The sequence below is a fragment of the Pseudophryne corroboree genome, chromosome 9 (genome assembly GCF_028390025.1).
Source record: "Pseudophryne corroboree isolate aPseCor3 chromosome 9, aPseCor3.hap2, whole genome shotgun sequence".
NCBI lineage: Eukaryota > Metazoa > Chordata > Amphibia > Anura > Myobatrachidae > Pseudophryne > Pseudophryne corroboree.
In genome coordinates this window covers 371076937-371085887 of record NC_086452.1, presented here as the reverse complement: position 1 = coordinate 371085887, position 8951 = coordinate 371076937, and the positions used below count along the sequence as shown (strand labels likewise).

At 37.6% G+C, this 8951-nt stretch overlaps 1 long non-coding RNA gene across 1 annotated transcript; it reads left to right on the top strand.

Annotated features, from left to right (window-relative positions):
• Positions 1 to 2830: 2830 nt before the first annotated feature.
• LOC134957047 (uncharacterized) lies at positions 2831 to 4263 on the top strand. The gene is made up of 3 exons (XR_010186411.1): positions 2831 to 2919; positions 3871 to 3929; positions 4027 to 4263. It is a non-coding gene; the product is annotated as an uncharacterized LOC134957047 (long non-coding RNA).
• The last annotated feature ends 4688 nt before the right edge of the window (positions 4264 to 8951 follow it).

The window sequence follows — 8951 nt, the reverse complement described above, 5'->3', positions numbered from 1 at the left end:
GCCTCATTTTGACTTGTTTTAAGGACATTACATCAAAGTTGGATCAGCCTGTAGTGTGTTTTTCCACTTTAATTTTGAGGGTGACTCCAAATCCAGACCTCCATGGGTTAATAAATTTGATTTCCATTGATAATTTTTGTGTGATTTTGTTGTCAGCACATTCAACTATGTAAAGAACAAAGTATTTAATAAGAATATTTCATTCATTCAGATCTAGGATGTGTTATTTTAGTGTTCCCTTTATTTTTTTGAGCAGTGTATATATATATATATTGAACGTTGGTGGCACAGTGGAAATATAATTGGTGGGGCAGTGGGTGAAAAAAACGTAATTGGTGGGGCAATATAAACTCCAAAGGTGCAGCAAGCCTAGGTGCGGCAACTCCTAGTTGTCTACACGCAGCAGGGCGTGCGCATAGGCGTTTCAATACCTTTATTGCGGCATTGTCATTAGGTCTTTTTTGCTGCATTAAAGGCACTGAAGCGTCTACACGAATGCCCTGCTGTTATCCTTTATTCAAGCCGCTAGGAGTGCAGCACCTTTGGACTTTATGTGACTATTATTTGTGGAGGCACCCGGCGCAGTAACGCGGTCTTAATGGGAGAGCCGGGCACTCTGGTTTGTATATATATATATATATATATATATATATATATATATATATAGATACAAATGAATGAGGTTGATGCCAACAGCTATATCCCTCAGACCAGCTGCCATCTAACAAGATGGAAAGAAGGAGTACCTTATGCACAATTTTTACGCATCAGAAGGAATTGTACCAACTTAGAGGACTATTGGGAACAAGCATCTATCCTAACAGAAAGATTCTTAGAACGAGGTTATAGTAAAGAACTGATTGATACAGCTAAGATCAAAGCTGGGAATAGAGAAAGGGAAACAATGTTAGTTCCCAAGATAAAGTCTGAAGGTGGTAAATACCAACACTCTAGACCTTTCATTACCCAGTACAACTGTGAGAATTACAGTATAAGAAAGATATTGGAGAAACATTGGGGGATTTTAAAAAATGACCCTATCCTGGGTCCTGAACTACCGACTAAACCTGAATTGATATTTCGTAGAGCCAATAACTTGAAAAACATCATAGCACCCAGTAAAGTGGTTACAGGAAAGACGACTGTCCCCAACCCGGGTAATTTTATTGCCTCCAAAGGCTGCTTTCCCTGTTCTAAATGCATCTGTTGCGACTATATGGAAAGAAAACCCTTTAGCTGTGTGATGCATACAGGTCGCACATACAAGCTCAATCAATTGGCAAACTGCAATACTGAGTATGTGATTTATAGGATCACCTGCAGTTGCAAATTATCTTATATAGGAAAAACAAAAAGACAGGTAAAAATCAGAGTGCAAGAGCATATTAGAAATATAAAAAATAAAGTATGTACACATAGTTTACCTAGGCACTATAGGGACAAACATGGGTCAAAAATTGACAAGAACAACTTTTCGTTTACTATTTTAGAGCACATTCAGGTAGACCAAAAGGGGGGAAGTAGAGATCTTACATTATCTAAAAAAGAAACATTCTGGATCTATACTTTAGACACTCTAACCCCTAATGGACATAATGAAGGATGCGATATTGTCTCTTTTTTGTAAAAAGTGCTGTAATGCTATGTTTTTATGTGAATGAACGGACATTTATTGTTGTAACCAGCTCAACCAGTCAGAATATGTTATTGATTGGTATATCATGTTATAATCGAGCAGTAGGTTAATTTAGTCAAGTGGATTGGATTTCTTGTAATCAGCACTGAATTAAACAGCACTGGGAAGAATTAACATAGATTTCAGTATCACAATAGATATAATCAATTGGGTAGGATTTATATTTAAACTCATTAACTTTAGTCTCTTATAATGGTTAATAATTAAATTATATTAAAATGATCATAATTAAATTGGATAAACCAGATTAATGTGAGTTTTTCAAGGTATCTAATATTATTAATATATTATTAATATATCACATTAAGGGAAACACCAGTAGGATTATTAATGGGCACATTTAGGAGTAATTAGTAGGTAAATTAAGTAAGCCTTATGTCAATTAACAGTCAATTGACCTTAACACTAAATCATGTGGTCTCAAATTTAGACATAATAATGCCAATCAATTAGGTAGGTTATAAGTTTAATCACAGGGTTTGCAAGGATAATCATTAAATCAGTATTAACTATTCACGGTCACTTTATTAATGCGCATTCTTTCTGTATGTAGCGCAAATAAAATGCACATCAGCACTAACACTGACAAGAAATCTTCATAGAAATATAAAGGGTTCAATTAAAACATTGATCACCGTAGCCACAATAAATTTTATGTGCCACCATATCTTCATGGCGTTTTTCCGGAAGCGGAGGCAATGGAACGCAGGCCGGGATCACAGTGAAACGCATGGATAATGAATGCGTCCACTCTGATTTGGAATAATATAATTAATAAACCATATGCACCTAATAGGTAGAGTTTACATAGTGTAAATGAGGTAATGTTAAATATATACACGGTTTAGGTTTGTCACTACAGATGCACCCAACCGTTCTCATTACCTTATCACTTCCGCTAGACAAAGCGGAAGCGAGGGCAATGGAACGCACGCCGGAGACCGCAGTGGAACGCATAGACAACGAATGCGTCCACTGCGGCTAAAAAACAACATTTAATAAAAAACAACATTTAATAAAAATTAAGATTCCTGGGCACTTGTTAATAAAGAGACCTAGTCACAGATTCTAATGAATCAATGAAAAACAAAGCAGAAAGAGGCAATTAGGCACTAACAAGCTTCACACATACAGGAAGTGAATATATCAGGCTGAGAGTACTTAAACCCCCCTGCCCAGCATGATGTTACACTGCTGTTCAGGAGAGGCTGCTACTATTCAAAGTAAGTTACAATGTTTCTGTTCTCTGTAACAGTATTCTTTAGTGAGAATCTATACACTGGAGGGCTGAGTTGACACATAAATGTTGGTTCATATTAACTATGTTTGTCATCATGTTATAATTGAGATAGATTATGAGAATCTGTATATGTTTAAGGTCCCATTTTGTTATTCAATGTAATCTAATAATGAATCATTCTCTGTCATATAAATTGATGCAAATGCAGCTCCATTGTAACATGTGAGCCTGGGATTCATTTGGAAAATAGCACATGATTATCATCAATTGTTTCATAGGCTGAACATTGTAAAGGTGGTTATAGCTAATAGAGACCACAACAGCATAATCCTACAGTTTGCACTCATATGAGGGTATGTACAATCAATTATTTTTCTGGCCCCTTTTTTGGAGCGAATTATCCCCCATCTGTATAGGGGATTAATTGACGGATAAAATTGAGATATATATATATATATATATATATATATATATATTATAGGCTGGACCCGTGGTGAAAATTGATACATTCAGCGTGATCATTTGATTTTAAATCCTTTTTTGGTATGTACTTATTAATATTTAAATACCAGTTTGGACTATTTGCAAGTATTCTGTAGTTATATGAGGCACAATTGTATGGAAATTCTCCATTAATGTTATTATTGTATATACTGGTAACAATATATGACCATTATATATGGTCTTTTATCAACTCTATAAATTCTAGCATCTGTATTTTTGCAATTATACATCACTATTAAGTTGATTATGTCCATATATGATTGTTTCCATGAATATTAACGAGATCTATTTAATCCATCTATATTAATCCATCTATATAGATCCATTTAAATTTCATGTACCACCCCCCCTCCTTTATAGTAGTGGATTATTTAATTACCCTTATTATGCAATTAATTAATTAATTTTCATTATGATATGGTTCTTTCAGAAATTGATTGTGGGACTAATTATACCGTAAAAATCGGTTTTTGGCCCCTACTTTGATTGGTATGTATCAAACACTATTTTCAGATTATGATCAACATGGTATATTGGAAAAATAATTTTTAATAATTTTCTTATTTGATTCATATCTATCAAATAGACATGAACCCCTGATGAAGTCCTTGGGACGAAACGCGTCGGGTAGTGTTTCTTGTGAAAACATCAGACATCCTGTATAATACACCATTTGATGGGATACATTGTCTGTTATGTCTGCAATAACATTGTAAACTGTATTTTTATTATATTTACCATTGGATTTTCATGTAATAATCTCCGTTCACTAAAAGTATGATGTACTTGGTGAATATGTGAATAAAATCTATTGTTTTTATCACTTTGCGGTCATAATCTGGAAGGATATTGTATGTACACAACATTTCTAGCTCCCTTTTGACATTTTGTATTGGTATCCTCTTTATGTACTCTATCTAACAGGGAGTACGTCATTTAGGTTTGGAGCTTTCACAAAGCGCATTATTAGGTCTACACCCTTTTCCATATATATATATATATATATATATATATATATATATATATATATATATAGATATAGATATAGATATAGATATAGATATATAGATATATAGATAGAGATATATATATATATATATATATATATATATATATATATATATATATATATATATAGATATAGATACAAATGAATGTGCGGCACTCCAGGCGACTTGAAGTAACGAGACTCAGGCAGTAAATGAAAGCAACGTTTCAATGTTTAACACATCGTCTTCATGCTTAACAAACACACATAAAAAGACACTCACCTAAATAGTGATCTCACCCCTGTGACTGGCGCCATTGATCCGGAGGCGGGATTGCAGCCCGCTCAGGTGCGCGAACGCAGGCGTCACTGACATCATCATAGTGCTCCCATCACCAAGGCAACATGACAACAAGCATAAGCTACATAGAAAAACATGTATCATAACATAAGCCTACTTACAATTAGCAATTACACAGGTACAGGCCTATCATAACTAATCATCATACTAATGGCCCAAGTTTTGAATTCATGTGTTAAAACCTATCTAGGTGCATATAATACATATCTATAACTACATAATGCATAATGTTAAATGGCAGACTCGTACTAGATACCCCAGGGTCCTAAACCAAACAGCTCAAACCCAGATGTTCATTTAGTCCACGAGGTGCCATAGTATCTAGCCGCTGGATCCATTGGACCTCTAGTTGCAACAATTTTAACCCTCTATTCCCCCCTCGAAGAGAGGGCTGAACCTGATCGATCATCCTGTACTTCAAGGAGGTCAATGTATGTCGGGCTTTGGCAAAATGCCGAGCCACAGGCTGATCGCTTTTACCAGAAGTTATGGCAGCTTTAATGGCTGACCTGTGGGCTGTCATACGCTCCTTAAATGCCCTCTCCGTTTTACCTATGTATGACAGGCCACAGGGGCACAAAAGTTGATAGACGACAAACCTGGAACTACATGTCAAACGGTGTCTGATCTGGTACGTTCTACCAGTATGCGGATGCTGGAAGGTACTACCAGAAATAAGATACTGGCAAGTGGTACAGGTACACTTGTAACACCCTTTTCTACCCGCAAATGCCATGGTTTGTTGTGCTGGATCATAAATATCCGATTTCACTAATATATCCCGTAGGTTTCTTGGTCGTTGGTAACATGGCATTAGTTTAGTATGTGTAAGCGGCAAATCTGGATCCGATTGGATCAAGTGCCAATGTTTTTTAGCTGACCTCTTAATAGAATTGCTAGCTGAATGGAAACCATTAACCCAGGGTAGAATGCTGTCATTATCCTTATCTTTATGATGATTTAATAGCTGTTGGCGATCTAATGCCATAACTTTAGTTTTAGCCTGATTTAATAACAGGGGGTCATATCCTCGCTCCAGAAATTTTTGGGACATATTGTCAATATGATGTATAGCTAATTCTGGATCAGATGTGATCCGTTTAGCCCGCAAGAATTGAGAATAAGGTAGCCCCCGTTTCAGAGGCAATGGATGGCTACTTGAAAAGTGAAGGTAATTATTGCGGTCAGTGGGCTTAGAGTACAATGATGTAGTGATTTTACCTTTATCTATAGTCAGTTGAACATCCAAAAATTGGATGGTATTAGAATCAATAGAATATGTAAATTTAATAGGATGCTCATTGGAATTTTGGTCATCTATAATGGCAATCAAAGATTCTTTAGAACCCTGCCAGATGACCAACAGGTCATCTATATACCTGCAAAAAAATAGGATCTTATTGGATATTTCTGCATTAATAAAAAATATTTCATCCTCTATCCCAAACATATAGATATTGGAGTACGACGGGGCCACACTGGACCCCATCGCACACCCACGACGCTGCAGGTAATATTTACCGTCATACAAAAAGTAATTTTTCAATAAGGTCATCTCCAATAATCTAAGGCACAGGGAGATGTCTGGCCCCTCATAATCTGATAGAGAATGCAAAAATGCATCAACTGCTGCTAAGCCCCCTTCATGAGGGATGACTGTATACAGGCTCTGCACGTCAATAGTGCAGAGCACTGTATCCATAGGTAACAATGGTAGAGCCTCAAGACGTCTCAATAACGTACTCGTGTCCAGTAAATATCTGGGCATCTTTTGAATATATGGCTGGAAGATTTCATCTAAAAAAATAGACACCGGTTGAAATAACGACCCCCTAGCCGATATAATGGGTCGACCAGGGGGTTTATCCAACCGCTTGTGTATTTTGGGCGTGGTATACAATAATGGCACCACAGGGTGCTGAGGAATGAGGGCATCTTTTACATCAGAGGAAATCTGACCAGCTATAACAGCAGAATTAAGACATTCAGTAAGCTCCTTAGTGAATTGTCCCGTAGGGTCACCTGTTAGGCGACAATAGGTCTCACTGTCACTAAGCTGAGATGAAATCTCTTCTTTGTAATCCTTAAGATTTTGGATAACTAAGGCACCCCCCTTGTCCGCAGGTCTAAATACAAGATCTTTATTTGCTGCCAACTTTGACAATGCCTCTCTCTGGCCTCTAGTAAGATTGTCCCGAATAGGGGGGGGCTTGTTAACCAATGGATCACATTCCTGCTCCACCAACCGCATATACGTACGGATAGAGGCATTTGTTGATTGTGGGTCAAATGTAGATTTCGGTAACAGTTTTTTCAATTTATTTGGTATCCATGCTACCGGCTCTTGTGTAACAGGTGCAGGTACAGCGGATTGCTTAGCAAAGAACTCTTTCAACTTCAAAGTTCTATTCAGCCTGTATTTTTCAACCTTCCACTGTAATGGTTGTGGTTTAGACACAGGGGCAAAGGACAAGCCTTTGTTCAGAACTTGTTTTTCTGTGTCATCAAGTTCATAGTCCGAAAGATTGATTATCGCGCTGTTTTCCCCTTCGGGGGTTTGTTGCCCCTGCCTCTCCTGATGTACTGGCCTTCCATGCTCTGGACACTACGCTGACAGACACAGCAAACCTTCTTGCCACAGCTCGCATTGATGTGCCATCCTGGATGAACTGCACTACCTGAGCCACTTGTGTGGGTTGTAGGGTGGTCATACAGGCACGTGGAGGCCACACACACTACTGAGCCTCATTTTGACTTGTTTTAAGGACATTACATCAAAGTTGGATCAGCCTGTAGTGTGTTTTTCCACTTTAATTTTGAGGGTGACTCCAAATCCAGACCTCCATGGGTTAATAAATTTGATTTCCATTGATAATTTTTGTGTGATTTTGTTGTCAGCACATTCAACTATGTAAAGAACAAAGTATTTAATAAGAATATTTCATTCATTCAGATCTAGGATGTGTTATTTTAGTGTTCCCTTTATTTTTTTGAGCAGTGTATATATATATATATATATTGAACGTTGGTGGCACAGTGGAAATATAATTGGTGGGGCAGTGGGTGAAAAAAACGTAATTGGTGGGGCAATATAAACTCCAAAGGTGCAGCAAGCCTAGGTGCGGCAACTCCTAGTTGTCTACACGCAGCAGGGCGTGCGCATAGGCGTTTCAATACCTTTATTGCGGCATTGTCATTAGGTCTTTTTTGCTGCATTAAAGGCACTGAAACGTCTACACGAATGCCCTGCTGTTATCCTTTATTCAAGCCGCTAGGAGTGCAGCACCTTTGGACTTTATGTGACTATTATTTGTGGAGGCACCCGGCGCAGTAACGCGGTCTTAATGGGAGAGCCGGGCACTCTGGTTTGTGTATATATATATATATATATATATATATATATATATATATATATATAATATATGCAGACCAGAGTGCCTGGCTCTCCTATTATGACCACGTTACTGCGCCGGGTGCCTCCACAAATAATAGTCACATAAAGTCCAAATGTGCTGCACTCCTAGCGGCTTGAATAAAAGACAGCAGCAGGGCATGCATGTAGACAACGTTTCAATGCCTTTATTGCGGCAAATATATATTATTAAACCCATTATAATAGTTTTTTTACTAAGTCGGTGGCACAGTGAAAATTGGTGGGGCATTGGGTGATAAAAAGCTTCATTGGTTCCCCCTTCTACAGCCCTGCCCACACACCCAGAAATGTCTCCCCAATATTAAAATATGTAAATAAGGTGCCAATTCCAAAGATATCTTTCGTCTTTCAAATTGTTTGAAAAATTGCTTAGTGTGTACACTCAATTTTGTTTGTCAGTGTTCTGGGAAGTTCAAGGGAAGTTGCTCATCTTCCACATTGTTCATCTTTCACATTGGTCATGTCTTCTAGTGTGTAGGGCCCTTTAGCATCATTTTTGGCCAAAAAATATTGGCCCAACTACCATGACCAGGTGACCACACGTCCCTAACATTCCTAAGGTTCAAGTCCAGAGCATGGGATTCCCTGGGCCAGCATAACCCAACTGCTCCAAGGCATCACTCTAGTGAGAAGTAGCAGTTTAAGAGTAAAAAAGTGTTACATTAATAAGTAGCAGCTCAGTACTGAAAATGTTACATACTATAGGTGAGAAATAGTAATTAGGGTGTT